Raw genomic sequence first — 21,910 nt, 5'->3', positions numbered from 1 at the left:
GAATCCACCTATATGCTGGTGTGGGTCTCCTAAGCACCCTCACATAAAGGGCACGTGGGTGCCTTCTGGCTTTGCAAGATGGGTAGATCTTCCACTGTCAGAGCAGCTAAGGGTTGTACTGGAAAGCCGTAGAATATTCCCATGGGCCTTCACTTTCTCTAGGTCCGACTATGTGACCTATCTATATGAGAGTGGGCAGGGGGAGGGGGAGGCTGGCAGATGTTGTACCTTCCTCCCGTACCCAGAAGAACACTGCGTCGGCTCTTTGTATTCAGTTTCTGTTCGCTGCTGTTATAAAGTACAGAAATGTGGTAGCTTGAAACGATCCAAATGTATTATCTTTAGATTAGAAGTTCAACATGTGTCTCACTGGGATAAAATTAGGAGGTCAGCAGGGCAGAGTTCCTTTCTGGCGACTCTGGGCAAGATTCTGTTTCCTTGCCTTTTCCAGCTTCTAGAGGCTTCCCCTGCTCCTCGACACATGGCACCTTCCTCCAGTTTTAAAGCCAGCAGGGCGGTGTCTTTAAATCTCTGATTCTTCCCCATCCCTCCTCCACTTTTAAGAACCTTTGTGATTACATTGGCCCTACCTGGATAACCTAGGATAACCTCCCTTTTTTTTTTAAGACCAACTGATTAGCAACCTTAATTCTACCAGCAACCTTAATTCCCCTTTCCCATGTGAGATAAAATATTTACAGATTCTGAGAACTAAGACAGAAATACCTTTGGAGACCATTTCTCTGCCTACAACACTCTTTTAGGAATCAAACATGAAGAATAGGCCAACCATTCCAGGAAGGCCAGAGACAAAATTAGGTGGTCCATAAGGAAGCATTCTTGAAGCAGAAGCTTGAAGTCAAAACATCTCTCCTCTCTCTTCCTCTCCCCTCTGCTCCCCACCCATCCTCTCCTCGCCTCTCCCATATATGAGACATTAAGGCAATATTCCAGCCAAGAGTAGTCTTACAGCAGGCAGAAATCCAGAGAGAAGAAAATAGGTCATTCAGTTGGAGGTGTACAGAGCTGCAAATTGCCTACCTGAAACCAGGGTGGAGAATCTGGAGCTTTCATCTTTCTCATCTGTAAACTGGAGTTGCTGTTTGCCTCTCAGGTTTGCAGAAGGACCCAGCGACATAACAGATGTGATGCACTCAACACACAGTCCTGTCACGTGGTGGACTACCTCATGAGTGTGGGGATGTTACTGGTTTCAGATCTGTCCAAGGACCAAAAAAAAAAAGTTCTGTGAGACAGCAGGATTTAAATAGCTGGTTCATAGCAATGAATTATAAAAGTTAATTAGTGACATTGGCCTAGGGCTTATTGGTTAAGAACATCTTTATTTTATTCAAGCGGATACAAAAAATGAGGTTTACTACCATTTAAGTAAAGTTCCCTTGCAAAGGAAATTTGCCTAATCTTTAGGAAAGGCTGCATATAGTGAAAATAGGTATTTATCATAATTCTTACTGGCAAGCACCTAAAATTAAGTCCTGCAGAGTTAGTAATGATGTTAAAACCCATAATACTCTTCAATTATTAGAATATTTTACCTTTAGCAAATGCACTACAAGTTTCAAAACACTCAATTTACACTGGTTCACTTTTAATGCATGCATAGTTCTTGCCCTAATCTCATTTCCAGTTGGCCCGTAAATTGATTTATTTATGCTACTTAGCCCTTGGGATTAATCAACTTTTGCAACTGTTTTGAATTTATCTAAATAAATAGGGCTTTCCTGATACAATTAGTCCAGATCTTATGAAGTAATATAGGATTTAATATGAAAAATGCATGTCTTCCTAGGAAAAGTCAGACTTTCCACAGTATAGTCTAATCAACGTTAGCCTCCTTCCTCAGCCCATTTAGCATTTACAGTATATGCATAATAGCAAACGATGCTACACCTCCTAATAAGATAAAAGTTCTACTTAATACCTGTGCTCACAGATTTAGGATTTTTGAAGACAGCATAAGAATTTGCTACTATATTGCTAAATCCACTTGACAGAATAGAACCCTGCAACAGGGATTTCACATACACTGAGCCATAAGCGAGTATCAGTTCCGCTAAACCAGCTTATCATTGCTGGTTGTCGCCTCTCCCTGTGTGTAACTGATGGAATGGACTTCTCTCTGTAAGTCTGAGATCATCTGAGCTGGACCTGTAACACGTGCTCAGCTTTTGTTTCCTAACCCAGGAATGTTCCAGTGTCGTGATGCAACTCTCCTGCGCTCCATCCAGAACATTCTATGTGTATTCACAAAAGAGATACATGGAACATTTGGCACATGCTGTGGGATCAGCACCCTAGACTGGAGGAGAGGAGGGGAGTGGGAATGGAAATGCAGGGTCAAGGTTACCTGCTTCCTGTTAGATCAGAATTCTTGGAGCTGTACCAGTGAGGGGGTGTTTTAAATCCATTTGGTTAGAAATTACTGACTTTATATTTAGGATCAAAACTGAAATTGGACTCTCTCCACTGCATGGAAAATGGGTACAATGCATTAGACGTTTCCATGGAAGAAGTGCCTTGGAACGCTTCCAATAGCTTCATACCCAGTCTTACACAGCTGAATGCTAGAAAACGGTATGCATTACAGTGGAAAGCATTTAATTTTTTTTTTTTTTTTAAATTTTTGGCCACACAGCGTGGCATGCGGGATCTTAGTTCCCCTACCAGGGATCAAACCCACACCCCCTGCAGTGGAAGCACAGTCTTAACCACGGGACCACCCAGGAAATCCCTTTTTAAAAACTTTTTTAAACAATGTAAAGCATTTAAATAATCATTTTAAATAACTTTTTGCATATGATCAACATGAATATTGAGTTTGTTATCAAACTATATATTTTATTTTTGAGATATTTGTAGTGAGGTGGATGGATCTAGAGTCTGTCATACAGAGTGAAGTAAGTCAGAAAGAGAAAAACAAATACCATATGCTAAAAATTATCTTAATTTTTAAAATTCGGAATAGCTCGTCATCCAGAAAACCTTGAGACAACATGATAGTGATGATTATTTCATCTCTTGCCCTGTTGCAGTAATTGAATTCTTACAAACACTCTATGTCTACATTATGAACACATGTACACACATATGTATGTTCCACACACACATAGAGTTTCTTGTGTTAACATTTCCCTCAGCCTTAAGTTTGTCATATGGAGAAAAGTATCCAATCTTAAATAAAAGTAGGATGTGTAGGTAATTATTTTGAGATTTTCTTATCAGTGCCTGACAATTTTTGTAAACAATCTAAAAGATGACACCTAAAATACATTTATTTTTAATATAACAATTTGCCTCTAGCCAGTTCAGACTGAATTATTAACAATTTTTTCCCTATTCTCTCCTATTTAAACTTACTTGATAATGAAATGTCATATTGTTGTCTTGTTTATTAAAATTTTTTAATAACAACACAGGAAGATGAGAATCCTGTTGCAGAGAGTTTCAGAAAAACAGCTCAGGTCAATAAGCTGATACATATTTTCCTGGGACCTAATTTGAAAACTTGTAACAAACAGGGAAAGTAAGGCTAAGAGACACAAACGAGTCAACAGTGTTACCCAGAAACCCGTGACAGGACCATGAAAGCACCTCTCGCCTCTGTGGTGCAGTCCTCCCCGCCTCTCAGCACTGCTGCCCTGTGCCCTTTGGTAGCTGATGAAATGGAAGAAGCTTCCTGTCCAAACCACATGTGGTTACAGTTCCCTGATCTCTATAGTAACAATGTAAAGATAGGAAAGCAAGTTGACCCCACTGCAAGTTAACTAAGACGTTAGAAATTCTTCTGAGCTGATTAATCATCCTTCTGCTAATTGAACCTTCCTGTCTTTAAGAAATTCTGTTTGCGCCACACTATAAAAGTGAGATCCCAGACGGCGATGTCTCTCGTAATGAAACAAAAAAATTACGGGGACACAGGCATTCATGTAAAAGTTTACTATTTGTTAGTGTAAATTTGGAGTGGTGATGTTTGGTCAAATTCCCTGTCATATAAACAAGCAATTTGGGAAGAGCATTTATTTTCATCAAAATACTATTACATACAGGATCTGTTTACAATAAACTTTAAAAATCTGTCTAAGTTTGTTGGATAAAATATTGTTTGAAGTTGATGGAGTTTCAGCTGGTGACTGATCATCATTTTGCTCCACGGAGACTTGTTTTGGTAATAGCTTTACTGAGATATAATTCACATACCATAAAATTCACCCATTTAAAGTCTACAATTCAATACTTTTAGTATATTCACAGATGTGCAGCAATAACCACAGTCCGTTTTAGATAATTTTCATCACCCAAAAAGAAACCCCTGCACCCTTTATTTACCACTCTCACAATTGTCTCCCAACACCCCCATCCCTAAACCCCAGCCCGAGCCAAGCATTAACCTACTTTCTGTCTCTATAAATTTGCCTATTCTGGGCATTTCATATAAATCAAATAATATAATATTTGGTTGTTGGTGACTGTCTTCTTTCACTAGCATAATGTTTTCAAGGTTTATCCATGTTGTAACATGTATCAGTACTTCATTCTTTTTATGGCTAAATAATATTCCCCTGTATTTATATTCCACATTTTATTTAACCCTTCATCAGTTGATGGACATTTAGGTTGTTTCCACCTTTTGGCTATCATGAATAATGATTACAATGAACATTCTTATACAACTTTTTGTGTGGACATGTTTTTACTTCTCTTGGTTATATAACTAGGAATGGAATTGCTGAATCAAATAAGTGTTGTTTAACTTTGTGAGGAATGGCCAGAATATTTTTCAAAGTGGCTACAGCATTTTACATTACATGGAAATTTAATTTATCAGAATTTGACCCTGTCATTAGTTGCTGCTTCAGTGTTTTGAATTGGCACTTAGTCTAACATATATTAAGGTTACATGTCTGGTCACCTCAATTATCAAAACTCCAACAAATCAGAAATCAGATGAGAAGGTGTGTGTGTAGCGGGGAGGGACCCCTGAGGGGCCAAAACCAATACTAAATAGTCTACTCACTAAAATTCATATCTATATTTATCCCCAGAAAAATCCCATAAGTTCTCACTCTTAGTAAATTTACACTTTGTTTGGGCTAGTTATAAAAGCTTCTTTTCCTGATTTCCTGAACTCTTAAATATTAGAAGAAAATTAGAAAATTGGTGAGAGTTTCTGGAGACCAGATTATTGATGGCAGCAAGAAAAAACAGCTAAATATCTCATAGTGAGAAAAGGAACTGAACACAGAACCGTAAAGGAAAACCTAAGGCCTCTAAACACTGAGAACTGTTTAATTTCAGGGGAGATGTCCCTATAGACCTGTAATTACTCTAAGATGTCACCGCATTGTATCATTGGTGCAATTATTGATACTTAGATTTACAGTCTTCAGTAATCAAAAATGGATACAATCATACCATTAATAAAATGTGGAAGTTTTCAATAATGATTTGAAGGGTTACATCCAAAATGATGCAATTTTTGGAAGTTCACCTGCTAAAATCATAGACTCTCAGGGCTGGATGAGACCTTAATGATTGTCTCCTACTTAATGTGATGCCACAGAACAATCTAATGGGATTACAAAGAGAACTGGTCGTAGGTTTGTAGGTCTGTGAACTTGAGCACAGAATAGTACATTTGGATCCTACTTTCCTCATACATGAAGTTCTGGATCTGAAATGGATAATACACAAAGCTGCTTTTAGATTTTTTAGTCTAAAAAACTTATTTATTATTATTTATTTAACCTCATCCTCACAAGGAAGGCTCTATGAAGGATTAGGAATATTCTAATTTCCCAAAAGGAAAGAACAAGATACTTAGAGAACCTGGAGAATGTTTTTGAACTCATAGACTCTTCATTTAGAAACAGTCATTCAGGAAGCATTAAATATCTAAGTGTCAAGCTTTGTGATAGGCTCTTGAGACAGAAAGATGAATGAATGAAGCCTAGTTCTTTCCCTCAAGGGTATACAGACCATTTATCATGTAACTGTCACTGTAGATGACAGAAGTTATACAGAGGTAATAAGGCTGACAGTAGATCTCATTTATTGGTCATTTACTATGGACTAGGAATTGCACTAAGTGCTTTATACACTTTCATAATTTAATTCTTATCACTTTGTGAGTCAGACACTATTACTATCCTCAGGCACAGAGAAGTCAAGTAAGTTGCCAAAAATCAAAGGGCTAGTGGTCTGGTTCTGATTCCAGAGGGAAAGCAATAGGAAGAGAACAATTAGATTGGGGGTGGGGGGTCAGCTGGACATTCAACACATTTAGTCCTTTTCTTTCCTAAGCCCTTCTGGCAGCATGTGATAAGGATGTATTCTACTATTGTGTAAAAGTTCAGTTTGCTGGTAATAGAAAATATGTTAGGTGTTTTAAGCAGAAAAGAATTTAATACAAGAAATTAGAAAATAAAAGAATTTAATACAAGAAATTAGAAAATAATTTATTCCTAATACAGGGAATAAGGTATTTACAAAATTGTTACAAGAGCTGAAGGATCAGGCTCTGGGCCTTCAAGAATGATTCCCAGAACCGCACAGTAGACGTGACCTGCCAAGAGAATTACAACTTCTGGGAGAGAATTCAAGAGTCAACTCCTGACTCCGGAATCACCCTTGGCTTAGCTGTGATCTGAGACCAAGAGACCCACCATTGCCACTGTTGGACCCAGAGTCACGCAAATCCTACTGAATCTGCACCCGCAAAATTAGTGTCTCACACGCTGGGCCTCACTCCTCCATTAACTCAATTCTGAACATAAGTGCCATTTGAGAGCATCCGATCAGCAGGACCGAAATCACATCTGGAATCCTCACTTCGAACCCATCTGGGATTTTTTATTTTTATTTTCAACCTCTGCTTATTAGAAGGAAGTCGAATCAGATGTTTAAAAGAGCCAATCCAGCATATCCACCATAACCAAGAAAGAATTCCTGGACAAACCCCACAGCCCTCGACAGTATTTCTTCCAATATTTAAAAAATCCTTGTGGTTTCCTTCACTGTTCTTGATGGGTCTTCCCACATTTCAAAATGCATTTCTTTTTAAACATGCAGTATCATTACAACTTCAATTTTGTTTGTTGTTGTTTTGTGTCTATGTATAAATGGACAAGCAAGAAAGATTTTAAATAGAAGTATCTATTTGGTGGTTCATCCTCTAAATTTAACTTGAAAGTTACAGTATTTTTTTAAAAGAGTAAGCGTTTTCTAATGTTCTTTTTTTCCACACAAGCTGTCATTTTGTCCATAGAATTATTATTTGTATTTGAATCTAGCAGGCCACCTGAATATTTATGATGTCTGTGATGATTATGAGGTCTGGGGAGAAACAAATGGAGGAAGTTCCAGGTTTCTTATGCTCCCTTTCTGTGCAGGACATTCCCACAGTGCTGACGTTCAGTTTTCTAATCTATCCTCAGGACCCCCATTGCAATGCCCGATATTACCGGGGTTACAAATTCCATCAGCAGTGCCCCGCCTTAGAGATCACTGGATATCACTAAGATCCTTCACTAATCAACCCATATTCTTGTCCTTTGACAATTTCACTTCCTTGACCCAACACACAAACACACATCTCTGTTAAGTAGAAAACTGGACTCATGTACAAAAGGTAGATCTCTCACCTAGAGAAACCAGCCCAACTTTACTGAGTTTCTGAATTGATATTTCAATAGTGCATGCAAAGGAAAGCTAGGTTTCCCCAAATCAAATGAAATCTTGATGAACTCCTATAATTTATTTCAGACTTTTAAATTTGTAATGGCATATCTTCAAAAACTATGAAAAGAAAAATATATTCTGTAGAAAATGTTAATGAAATAAGGCTTATGCATCTTCCCTAAAATTTGGAAAGAATATCATAATTCAAAGCAGAATACCTGAAAATGCTGATAGACAGTACACTTTTTAGCAATGTCCGCTTTACCTCTTATTTATTTAAACTGCTAATTTTTTTCCTGATTTTTAAAAATGTGTGTCATTTAAAGAAAATATCCTGGAGTACCCCTTACACCCGAACTCTGCTGTTATGTAGAAGGTAATGAGGCTGCAAATATGCTGTTTTCCATAGCCTATTTCCTGTTTTCCAGCTTGACAAGGCAATCTTAGGTACTTGTGCTTGCAGCCAGAGTCACTATATGCTTCTGATCGTTTCTAAATGTCATCTACCATAAAAGAAAATAAATAACAGGACAGTGTGCCATTTTCATCACTTTACAAACCACTTAATCACTATCTTAAGTCCCAGGCTCTGGGTGCTGCTAAAAAAAATTTAGTGCCCTAAGAAACAGGCCAAGATCACATGCTAACCAAGTATTCCTATGACTGAACATACCATTAGGTACTTACGAACCTGGTTCTCTCCCCATTCTGAATGTGATTAAGATGCATAAATAAAATCACGTGTGTGTGTGTGTGTGTGTGTGAATCTGTGCATGTATGTGTGTTTGGCGGGGGGGGGGGGGGTGGTATTTTTTACTTGGCCAATCTCATCCAGTAACAAAAAAAAGATTTGTAATCCCTTTTGACAGCAAGACTAACCGGGAGACATGATGGGTTTCAGTCCTGGTCTCCTCTAACTTGACCTACGTAACCATGGGAAAGCTCCTGATGCCTGCGGGATCCACACTTTTTCACCGGCAAAAGAGGAGTTAAAATCAATGCTAAGATTCTATGTGTCTATAACTGAATATGACAGAACACCTTTAACTCAAAGTAGAGTATTTGAAAGGTCTCTTAGAGGAATCTACTGGAGCTGCAGGTTTAGCTGTTATATGGTCCCTAACTGCTTGACTTGATGTTTTATACTTTCAGTCTTCTATAATGCTTTTTCAATTCAATAGGCTACAAATATTATAATTTGAAATCTACAAAAGAAAACGTATTTGGAGAATAGTGAGAAGTGTACAATTCTTACTAAATTCTATCTTGTTGCATTTTCTGAAATACCTAAAATAGCCATTAATAATCACAAGGGCTCCTTTCCTTATTCTACTCATTTGGGTTTTTGAGAAACAAAGTAACTCACTGGGTTACCTCAGTCGTAATTTCCCTACATATGATTGCAGTTTTCTAACAGCCCCCTTTCAGAGTCTTTCATAAACTGTATTCCTTGAAAAACTTGGAAAATGTGTTCTATTATCATCTTGAAACCTCTTCCAAGTTATGCCTTCTTGATCAATTCAAGTAAAGTGTTCCTGACATTAGTTTAATTGTATCAACTATTTCCTATTTATAATTCTCCTAGAATTTAATCCTTTTTTAGGATGATCCAAAGACTTTTTTTCTTTCATACAATCATGGTTTTAGCAGCAAACAACATACACTGTATACTAAACAGCATCATTTATTTTTAAGGAACATTTACATAATGTTGCCATATGGATACTGAAAACAAGATGGGTAATGTAAGCCTATAATATTGCTTAAAATATATTATGAGCATAACTAAAGGAAATATTGAGCCTATTTGTCACAGTTGTTTATTCTAAAGTAAAGGGGAAAAAAGCCTTTGTTTTATAATAAACAGATGCCCATATCAGTGTTAGAATTTAAATTACTTTGGTACTCCTTTTACAGATAGCCTAGTTTATTTGTTGTTACTTTATCAATTAGATATTTTTCAAAAGAGAAATTTTAATTGATAAATTCATTGAATGAATATTAAGATGTTTATAGTTGTGGAAATGAACATAATACAATGATTTCCTACAACATATGGCTTATTCCAGAGTTGAGCAGATTTTTTCTCACAAGGGCTACATTCTCCTTTATGGTTATGGCCCACTTGAACTTCTAAGACATTCTGGATACTTATTTATCCAATATATATTTGCTGAGCATCTACTATGTGCCAGACATTTTTGGAGATGCTAGAGAATCAATAAAAGCAAATAAAAAGGCTGAAAATCATGCTTTCATGGAGGTATAGTTCTAATGGGGAATGCAAACAATCTGCAAAGTAAAATTTATTGTATTTTAGAAAGTGACAAGTGTCTTAGGAAAAAAAAGAGAAGGAATATGAAATATCAGTGGAGGTAGCTATTATGAAATGAATGTTTGTGCCCCCCCCCCCAGAATTCATATGTTGAAATCCTAACTCCCAATGTGGTGGTATTTGGAGGTAGGGCTTTTGGGAGTTAATTAAGTTTAGTTGAGGTCATGAGGGTGGTGCCTTCATGATGGGATCAGTGCCCTTACAAGAAGAAGAGACAGGAGAGCTCCCTCTTGCCCTATGCACATACACCAAGGAAAGGCCATGTGAGCCCTCAGTGAGAAGGCAGGTTTCTACAAGCCAGGAAGAGGACCTCACCAGACACCAACCCTGCTGGCACCTTGATCTTGGACTTCCAGTCTCCAAAATTGTGAGAAATAAATTCCTGTTGTTTAAGCCACCCAGTCTATGGTATTCTGTTATGGCAGCCAGAGCCAACTAATAATAGCCAAGTTTGAAGTTTTAGGTAGAGTAGCCAGGGAAGTAAAGATATGAAGGAAGTGAGGAAGGGAGCCATGTAGATACTGGAGGAGGAGCACTCCAGTCAAAGGGAAGAGCAAGTGCAAAGACCTTGAGGGAAAAAGAAGATGGAATGGAGGAGACAATAGGGAAGGCAGTGGAGTATGAGGACAGAAAAGTAACCATGAATGGTCTTGTAGCTCAGGGTAGCTATTTGCGTTTTTATTTTGGGTGAGATAGGAAACCACTGGAGGGGACTCAGCAGAGAAAGGGGAGACATAATCTGGTTTATGTTCTAATTATACACATTTTGCTCTTCGTTGTGAACAGATTGCAGTAAACCAAGATCAAAAGCAGGGAGACCAATTTGGATTCTATTATCATCATACAGATGTGAAATGACAGTGGCTTAAGCCAGGCTAATAGCATTTGGGATGGTAAGAAGTGGTGGGATTCTGAGTGTGTTTTGAAGGTAGAAATGACAAGATTTACTATCAGACTAGAATTGGTTTATGCAAAAGAGAAATTAAGGATGACACCAAGGTTTTTGGCTTGAGCAACTGAAAGAGTAAATTTGTCATTAAAAAGAGTTGGTTTTGTGGGAAAAAATACAGAAACTCAACCTGGGTCATGTGTTTCAAAGAGGAAAGAGTGATCAAATACTTCTACTTATCCTTTCAGATGAAACCTGAGAAATGACTTTTGGCCCTGATAACTGGGATAAGAGCAGTTTTAGGGTAGTCGTAGAACAAAAACTAGATTTGAATATGTTCAAGAAAGTATGAAGGAGAGAAATTAAGGGTAGTGAGTATAGATTCCTCTTTCAAGGAGTTTTGCTGTATGGGCTTCCCTGGTGGCGCAATGGTTGGGAGTCCACCTGCCGATGCGGGGGACACGGGTTCATGCCCCGGTCTGGGAAGATCCCACATACCGCGGAGCGGCTGGTCCTGTGAGAGCCATGGCTGCTGAGCCTGTGTGTCCGGAGCCTGTGCTCCGCAACGGGAGAGGCCACAACAGTGAGAGGCCCGCGTACCACAAAAAAAAAAAAAAAAAAAAAAAGGAGTTTTGCTGTAAAAGAGAGCACAATATGGGGTAGTGTATATAGAGGGAAGGTGATTTAAAAGAATTTTTTTAGAGGGGAAAAGTAGCAACATATTTTTAACGTGCTAGGAATAATCCAATAGTGAGTGAGAAATCGATGGTGTCCCAGGATGGGAATGATGAATGAACAGGTGAAAGAGGGTAGAATCTAATGCACATATGTAGGGGATGGCTATAGCTTAAATAACCTCTTTGGGAAATTGGGTGAATCTAGGTCAAAGGTTAGAAATGTGTAAAGTGAGCCTAGGACCTTTAGATGTGCCAAAAGGCAAGAAACTTGTCAAAAAACCACTGGAGTTGTATCAAAAGAACAGTAGAATCAATTCAAAGGGGCTTCCACTAAGCTGACATAGATAATTTGTGCAACAAAAGGATAATGGCTGCAATAGATTGAAACACATTAAGAATATGAAAACCCACAAGTTCATAATGATATAAGCACCATACATACATTCAATGACCACCATTAGTCGCTTCTGGGAAACCAACACGTTATTCTTAAAAAATAACAAATAAAAGGCAAAGAATCAAGCCAGTCTTAGCTGTACCAAATCTGTTTCAGTGTAATCAATTAGTTGGTAAGGGAAAGTTCTTTAAAGAATTCCAGCTAGGGCTTCCCTGGTGGCGCAGTGGTTGAGAGTCTGCCTGCCGATTCAGGGGACGTGGGTTCATGCCCCGGTCCGGGAAGATCCCACATGCTGTGGAGCGGCTGGGCCCGTGAGCCATGGCCGCTGGGCCTGCGCGTCCGGAGCCTGTGCTCCGCAACGGGAGAGGCCACAACAGTGAGAGGCCCGCGTACCGCAAAAAAAAAAAAAAAAGAATTCCAGCTAATAAATGCAAAGGGAATGAGGGAATGACAGAATTAGAAAATCACAATTTTGTAATCCTTAAGGAAATAATGGATCTATGCAATTGTCAACATGGATATAAAACAATTAGTGAGGAGTTGTTGGGGAACTTTATAATGGGTGCATCACACTGACAACACCTGGACCCATCTGGATCTTATGTAAACAGAACAATCAGGCATTTTGCAGCAGGAAGCACAGGGCATCCCTTATGCAACACTCTGGTCAAAAACTTTTAACCAAGCCTATATATCTATCATTTTACAGTAAATATAAGGAAAAACAAGTTAAATAGCATATTGGAAAGCCAACAGCTGAATGTGTCTTGTGAGAAATTCTACACAAGAATATAAATGGGTATGAGTATAAAGGAGTATGTTTTTTCAATTAATGAATGGCATTTAAAAAGAGGGAGAGGAGGAACTGTTACAGATTTTTAAAGAGAAGAAACTCAAAGGCATAATGAACCAAATGTAATATATAAAACTTAAGATCTTAAATCAAACAAACCTAAAATTCTAAACAGAAATTTTTGAGAAAATTGAGGAAATTTAAACATGGGCTGGGTGTTAGCTAATATTAATAGCTTTTATTCAAGTTATGTTTTATTACAAAGTCTTTATTTCTTAAGTATACATACCACAGTTTTAGGGAGTATATTATATTGTTTTGGGCTTACTTTAATAAACTCTGTCTCCACACTCAAATGAAAGTACTAGCTTTCCCAAATAAAAGTACAGGAGGAGACAGACAAAATTAGCAAAATGTTGACAATTGTTGAAACTGGGTGATTTAGTTAATTATACCATTCTCTCTTTACTCTTGTATGTTTAAAAATTTTCCATAAAAGAATCTGTCCTTTTTTTTTTTTAACACAGGAGAAATACAGAAGCAGTGAACATCACTGTTCATAAATCCTTGTGCTCGTGTTTATTTATCCACTTAGAATAATTACTTAGTATAATTGCATTATTTCAAGTTTTGACATATATTTCTAATTTGTGTTCTGGAAAAATGTGTCAGTTTTTATACTCTCTCCAACAGTAAATGAAAAAGTCAATTTCCATTCTCTTGCCAATCTAAGTTTGATCAGTCTTTTAAAATCTTTTAAAATTTACTAGTCAGAATTGTGTTTATTTGAATTCATTACATTACTAATAAGGTGGAAAAATTATATAAAATTCACTGAACATTTTTTATTTTTTCTTTGGTGAATTGCCTGTTTATATCTTTTTACCTATATTTCTTTTCAGAAATTATCTATTCTCTTTTCAATTTTAACAGTGCTTTGTATACTTTAAACACTAGCTCTTTTTTCTATCACCTTGCAGATATTTCATGTTCATCAGCCTACGTGGTGTTTTTTTGAAAGTTTTCAATTTTTACATACTCAACATTTTAAATCTTGGTTATATATCTTTCTGGCCTTTATTTCAGGCTAAGAAAGGTCTTTACCATTTCAATATTATAAAGTATGCCTTTATAGCTTCTTCTAGTTTTTTAACAATTTTATCTTAATACTTAGTCTTTGTTCAATCTGGAATTTTTCTTTATATGGACTGTAGTAATCTAGCTTTATTTTTTTTTTTAATGGCTGGTTAACTATCCCAAAACTTTATTAAAGAATCTACCTTTTTTTTTTTTACAAATTTTAATACCACGTTTACATATGCTTATTTCCCATATACACCTAGTTCTATTTCTTGTCTACATTACTGATTTATCTGTTAATTTATGCATCAAATTGACACTGTTTTAATTACTCCAGCTTTATAACATGTTCTAAAAGTCACTTTTCAGAACTTTCTCTTTTAATTTCTGATTATTCTCACATATTTTGTCTATATCAACATTGGAATAAACTTGTCATGGTTCAAAAACAAAATAAAGTCTCATTAGGATTGGTATTACTAGTGCATTACGATCACAGATTGATTTAGAGAAACCGACAATTTTATACTGAGTCTTCTTATCCAATACTAATGATGCAAGATGAGTCCCCGTCTAGCTAAATATTCTATATATATCCCCAATAGAGTCTTGAAGTTTCTTCATAGTTGTCCTTGATATTTCTTGCTAAGTTTATCCCTAGGTAATTTATATTTCATGCTGCTATTCTAGATGGCATCTTTTTCTTTTATATTTTTATATACAATAAACTATACTTAAAGTGTACAATTTTGAAAGTTTTCATATATGTATACAGCAGTGAAAGCAACACTACAATCAATACAGTGAACATATCCATCACCTCAGAAGTTTTCTTGTGCCTCCGTACTGCCCCCCTCCTCACTGTCCCCACATTTTGTCCCCAGGCAACCACTCATCTTAGTTTTTTTTTTTCTTTCACTATAAATGAGTTTGCTTTTTCTCAAACTTTATATATATGGAGTAACACAGTATATACTTATACTTTTTTGCCTAGTTTATTCCACTCAGCATCATTATTTTGAGATTTATCCATATTATGTACATCAACATTTCATTTTTTTTGTTTTTTTGCTGAGTAGTTTTCTATCATACGGATATACCACAATATGTTTAGCCATTCATCTGTTGATGAACATTTGAGTTGTTTTTTAACTTGGCTGTTAAAAATAAAGCTGCTATAAACATTCTTATACAAGTCTTTGTATGAGCACGTGCTTTCATTTCTGTTGGAGAAATACCAAGGAATGGAATGGCTGGATTATATGGTAGGTGTATGTGTAATTTCTTAGGAAACTGCCAAACTGTTTTCCAATGTAATGTCATTTTACATCCCTACCAGCAGGGTCTGAGGGTTCCAGTTCCTCCATACCCTCACTGATACTCGCTTACTATGTCACTCTTTTTACATACAGCCATTTGAATAAGTATGTAATGGCATATCATAGTTTAAATTGCATTTCCCTATTCACTAATACTATTGAACACCTTTTCATGTACTTATTTGCCATCCATATGTCTTCTTTAGTGAAGTGTCTCTCAAATCTTTTTCACATTTTTCTTCAGTTGTTTATTATTGGAGTTTTGAGAGTTCTTTAGGTATTCTGGATACAAGACTTTTTTTCAGGTATATGATTTACCAATATTCTCTCCCAGTCTGTGGCCTGTCTTTTCATTCTCTTTACACTGTCTTTGACGAACACAGACTTTAAGTTTTGTTCATGTATAATTTATCAGATTATTATTTTATGGGTCATGCTTTTGATTTTCATATCTAAGAAATTTTTCCTAACCTAGTCGTTTTCAATGAGAGCTTATTTTTCTCCCTAGGAGAAGTCTCCGGAGACTTCAGAAAGTCTGAAGACATTTTTGCTTTACACAAATGGGAAGGTACTACCAGCTTCTAATGAGCAGAGACCAGGGATGCAGCTAAACTTCCCACAATGCACAGGACAACCACTCACAACAAAGAATTATCTGGCCCCAAATGTCAATAGTACTGAGGTGTTTTTTTTTATGGGTTTTATTATTTTCTTTGTGTTCTCATCTCTTATCAGATAACTACTGTGTTGTTGTCACTGCTGCTGTTATTGTTTTCCATCCCTACCTGAGCAACTGGAAGGTATTCAAGCAGTTTTCAGCTCCATTTGTAGTTACCTGCTCTTGAGGTGAAAACACTCTCTAAACGTTCTACATTGGAAACATATGCCTCTTGACAGTCATTACTTTTCACAGAAAACTCTTTGTTGTCATTTAACTGTCCCTGTGTCTGTCTTGTATTTACCATAATCAAAAACCTGTAGTCTACGCTTATTCTGTTATTATTATAGTCTTTTGGACCGTGCACTGGAACTTTTCTTTGAACATCAGGATATGGTGGCAAAGCTTCATCCAAGGGCATTTTACACATATTTCACAACGGGACAATCTTTATCTTGTTTTACTTCCATCTGTTAAAATACAGACAACAGTTTTTCCTCACGAGTTTCAAGGGTCTTATTATTCCAAGGTGATTATGACTTGTCCTGAAATGAATAATAACCATCTTGGTCTATCTGTAGCCAGATATAAGGGTTACATTAAAAAGGAATATATTCTATGAGGTTGTTATCCTGACACTTTTGTCAAGCATCTGCACTAAGATGAATATGGCTCCTAATATTATTTCTCTTCAGAAACTTGTTTCAGTGGATCGATTTATTGTTTACTTAGAGGACGGAAATGATGGTCTGGCTGAACACTCACATAGCTTTTGATTTCCAAAGAAACGTTCTGCTTTTTAAGCAGACTACTAATTTCTTTTTTTTTTAAATACATCTTTATTGGAGTATAATTGCTTTACAGTGCTGTGTTAGTTTCTGCTGTACAACAAAGTGAAACAGCTATATGCATACATATATCCCCATAACCCCTCCCTCTGGAGCCTCCCTCCCACCCTCCCTATCCCACCCCTCTAGGTGGTCACAAAGCACCGAGCTGATCTCCTTGTGCTATGCAACACCTTCCCACTAGCTATCTATTTTACATTTGGTAGTGTATATATGTCAATGCTACTCTCTCACTACGTCCCAGCCTCCCCTCCCCTCTCTGTGTCCTCAAGTCCATTCTCAACTTAGCAGACTACTAATTTCTTGGTTCAATTCTGAGCCAAAATCTAACTTTCAAAGAAGATTATGTGCTATTGGTGGACAGTAGGTCTATAAGCCCTTTAGGAAGCTTCAGCAATTGTCCTCAAAGCTCCCCAAAGGCTGAAGGAGAACAGAATATAGCATAATATAAGATTTGAAAGTCAGTTCTTTGGTCAAAAATAAGTTGAATAAATAGGCAAAGAAGTCTCTGAGAAAGCCTTCATTTGACAAAGTAGAAGTATCCATCTTCTCTCTCATTTATACTATGACTTAGAAAATACATTTATATTACAAGTCATTCCTTAGACAGTGTATCCAGATAAACAGATACCAGAGCTGGCTCTCTTTTTGCTTTACCAAGCTTTATTTCCCGAAGGCACATCAACAATGTGAACTAAATGGTATCATTCCACAATTCACTTCTCGGTGCTTAAGTCAGGTGGTGACACTCCTGAGTTTAGCCACCTTGAATAATAGGTTGGAAAAAAATATATAAAGGGGAGTTGGAAGCTGATAAATAGACTCAATTCTTCTATTTCTCAGATGGATGAACTTAAAAACATATCAGGCTAATCTGAGACTTCACTTGGGAGCTGTTAGTTCTAAGTTTAAGCTGCCACTGAATAATGTCTTGCCAAAAAATAAAGTCCTGCAGTCAATCCTTTAGCGTATGTCTCATTCCAAGGCACTGCCTTCATGACTTTTGTGCTAAGTTGTCACTATGATTGAATTGTGAACTTGTTCTCTTTGACCTCTAGAAACTTTGAGACTTGTCGCAAAGATTTTTTAAGGTCAAGATTATATTGAGAGACATTATTCTATGTAGATAAATCCCATGGAAAGAAGGATAAAGTAATGAATTGTCAAGACATAAAAGATTGTAGAAAGAAATATTAAATGTAGAAAATGTTTTTTAAAAATGTGTGTGTATGAATGAGAATCTTCTTCAGAAAGCAAGCTTGCACTCTGAAGGAAGATAAAAGTAAAAGGACTGGAGAACTTCCCCAAACAAGGGATTATTATAAACCCCCTTACATCATAAATGAAAACATATTTAAATCATTGATTAATATTTAAAAATTCTTAATTTAGGAATGCAAAGTTATTTTTTTTTCTGAGAAACTACCCCAGGGGTTGAAATTGCTCAATAAGAACATCTGCACATCTGTTCTGAAAGCTTTGAGTTCAGAAGTTAATAGCTAGTCAATATATTGTGTAACTTGTAGGGATGGAATAAATTAGGTCTTTAATAATAATTAATTTTCTCCAATATTAGTACACCATTAATATGGCATCTAGAATTCCCTTAAAATGTCATTGGAAATCCCCCGTATATATTTTTGCACCGTGAAAAAGTCAGGAAATTATTTTGAGGTTATCAAAGTGATGTAGTTGCCAATATTGCTTATTCCAAAGCTAAGTTAAGAAATCCAGGGACTTCCCTGGTGGCACAGTGGTTAAGAATCCGCCTGCCAATGCAGGCGACGCGGGTTCGAGCCCTGGTCTGGGAAGATCCCACATGCCGCGGAGCAACAAAGCCCGTGCGCCACAACTACTGAGCCTGCACTCTAGAGCCCGCGAGCCACAACTACCGAGCCCGCGTGCCACAACTACTGAAGCCCGTGTGCCTAGAGCCCGTGCTCCGCAAGAAAAAGAAGACACCACAATGAGAAGCCCGCACACCGCAATGAAGACCCATGCAGCCAAAAATAAATAAATAAATTTATAAAAGAAAAAAAAAGAGAAATCCAAATTCCTTCCAATATATATAATATACGGTGGAAACAGGACTTTCTAGAATGATATTCCACTGGGTGGGACATACATAAAGAAGAATCTACAGTAAAAGGAAAGGGAAAAAGAAATGCTCAGGGCTTCCCTGGTGGCACAGTGGTTGAGAGTCCGCCTGACGATGCAGGGGACACGGGTTCGTGCCCCAGTCTGGGAAGATCCCACATGCTGCGGAGCGGCTGGGACCGTGAGCTATGGCCGCTGAGCCTGCGCGTCCGGAGCCTGTGCTCCGCAACGGGAGAGGCCACAACAGTGAGAGGCCCGCGTACCGCAAAAAAAAAAAAAAAAAAAAAAAAAGAAATGCTCAGACATGATCTAATGATATAAGGGACTTCATGATAAAGAAGATTTTAATACTAGAAAAGTTAGGAGATTTGGAATTGCATTTAGCTCTGCTGTTTCTATGCAATAGAAACTTGGGAAATTTACTGGCTCTCTCCAAACCTAAGTTTCTCCTTTCGTAAAATGGGTTTAACGTTACTTATCTTGATGCATTATTATGAAGATTAGGCAAAATAATGCAGTCAAAAATACTTTATAAGCTGCAAAGCAGCTGCTGTGGTTATTGTTGTTTTTGTTGTTGCCATTCTGTTGTTCACGTGGTTTGCATACACTTTATCAATTGTTCTCAAACAAGGCTGTGCATTAACATCCACAGTGGAACATCTTCACGATTCACATACCTGGACTCCATCTGAGTGTTGAAGGTGGGCTCTAACATATCTATTTGGAAAAGGCTATCCAGACAATTCTGGTGTGCCGCCCTTAAGAACCATGAGGTTTATACTCTACTCTCAGGCCTCAGACTTCCTGGTTCCTAGTATTTTATAACTACCATGAACTAGACCACAAGCAGGCATCCTTTCTTACATGCCAAAAAACAAAAACAAAACAGTTTGGCACACATTTTCAGACTCCTTCTATGCCTATACCATGTACACACATGCACACACAGTATTTTACATAAAAAGTATCATACATCAATTTGGAAATCCACTTTTTTTTTTTTTTTTTTTTTCGGTACGCAGGCCTTTCACTGTTGTGGCCTCTCCCGTTGCGGAGCACAGGCGCCGGACGCACAGGCTCGGCAGCCATGGCTCACGGGCCCAGCCGCTCTGCGACATGTGGGATCTTCCCGGACTGGGGCACAAACCCGTGTCCCCTGCATCGGCAGGCGGACTCTCAACCACTGCGCCACCAGGGAAGCCCAGAAATATACTCTTTTTACTCAACAATATATTATGGACACTTTTCTATGTCATATATATTTTTATGCACATAGTATAACAGTGGTATACTATTGAATATATTCAGTACTCTTAGAAGAAATAGCAATGATATAATACACTGAAATAAGAGAGCATCAAAACTGCAGGGTAATCCCAGACCTTTCCACGGCAGGAAATGACTGCACTAAGCCATCTGGGAAGGCCCTACATCATGAGCCAATATCCTGTCAGCTCATAGTTGTTCATGTCTCAAGTGTATGAGGCCCCAGGAAAAGGAAAACAGACACATGATTACCCTGCCTAACTCTAAACTCCCTTTTAGCCATCTGGCTTCATCATTCCTGGTTTGACTTAATCATCCATCCTGAGGTTTTAATTGAAACTTCCATTGATACCACATGGTCTTTAAATTAGCTTCAGTTTTGGTTCCACACACGCAATGGATGTTCATAAATCCAGCTCAAATGAGTGGGTAGCATACATAATTTGAAGGCTCCACCAGGGATAGAGCTAAAAAGCCAGACCGATAAACATATCCATATTAAATATTCAGTAAAGACAACAGTGGAGTCAGAAGACACAAATACTCACACTCACATACACGAGAACAGGCTAAAATATAGACCAAAATCAATAAAAATCAAAAGTTTTTGAAGAACATCACATGTTAAGACTCATCGCATTTAATAGGAAGTAATTTCGAAACAGGAATGAAAGAAAAATCTTGGATCCTGTGCTGTGTTTGAAGTTCTGAGTCAGTTATCAATCAACAAAGACATGTGGAATATATGGTTTCTGGTCCCATCATGACCCTTCCAACGTGAAAAAAGCAACACCCTCCTCCCCCAGCCACTGGGCCCAGTACTCAGCTTCATCTAGGCTTCCTTGAAACTAAAACTTTTAAATAAATTCCCAACATGTAAGACCTCTACTCTCAATCCTCCACACATCATAATTTTCATGATACTGTGCACTTCCTTGCCCTAACCCAGGCTCTCTCTCTTATCCCATCTTTCATACCCTTCCAGGGACCCTATAAAATTGTTCCAGAATTCATTCGCTAATTCCTCTATGTCTTTGCCCTCTTCTCCAAATATTCTATCCACCATCTACTATATCTGCAACCCAGCTCTTATCTTAAAAGTCTCTCAAGTTATCTCAAGAATAACATCACATTATTTTCTCACATCCCATATACCCTCAATCTAGGAAGCAGGACTGATGTTCTCTTGTTCTCCATTGCTACTTTTGGATCACAATCTCTTCATTCTCCCGAAATGGAAAAGAAAGGGAAGGAAGGGAAGGGAAGGGAAGGAAAAATACTCTTTGAGGCTTACATCATTTAATGACATCAAACTCTCCACTTCTTAAATGCTGTTATCTTCTGAAGTCAGGATCACTGTCTGCAGCTCACTAGGGAATTTGATTCCTGGTTTGTAATTGTCCCCACCATCCCCAAGACACCATCCTTGTGTGTCATCCAAGTCGCCTTGGATCACCTGGCTCAATGCTTTGGCCTCTCAGTTCTTCAGTCTCTACACCTCCGATGAGCATGATCTCGCCTTGGACTTCTCTATGTCCAAAGCAATAATTCAAATATACCCTATTCTTTGACTATTAACTCTTATCCTCTCAGCTTGGTTTTTTAAAATTACTTCTGTTACAACAATCCTTTGACTTCATCGTGGTCTCCAGTCTAATGCTCACTCTACTTCCTCCCAATTTATCTCTGTCTTTCTTCTATATTTCCCTTCTGAGACCGTTTAGAATACATGCTTCATTGTTTCAATAAGACACTTGGCAATGCTATACATTTCACTGCCTTTCTGCTTTGTTCATTACTCCCCTCTAGGAAACCCCAAAACTGAATGTGTGTGACTCTCTGCTTTCCTGATG

General features: G+C 37.6%; 1 long non-coding RNA gene across 1 annotated transcript in view; it reads right to left on the bottom strand.

Moving 5' to 3' along the window:
• LOC137229054 (uncharacterized) overlaps window positions 1-21,910 on the bottom strand; it is a 206,380-nt gene that overhangs the window by 53,037 nt on the left and 131,433 nt on the right. The window contains exon 3 of the long non-coding RNA XR_010945516.1: window positions 1,042-1,219. This is a non-coding gene — a long non-coding RNA (uncharacterized lncRNA). The remainder of the gene's footprint in view (window positions 1-1,041; window positions 1,220-21,910) is intronic.

Source organism: Pseudorca crassidens, chromosome 8 (assembly GCF_039906515.1).
Source record: "Pseudorca crassidens isolate mPseCra1 chromosome 8, mPseCra1.hap1, whole genome shotgun sequence".
Lineage (NCBI taxonomy): Eukaryota > Metazoa > Chordata > Mammalia > Artiodactyla > Delphinidae > Pseudorca > Pseudorca crassidens.
Note: the sequence above shows the minus strand (reverse complement) of the source record. Positions and strands in the feature narration are given on the sequence as shown.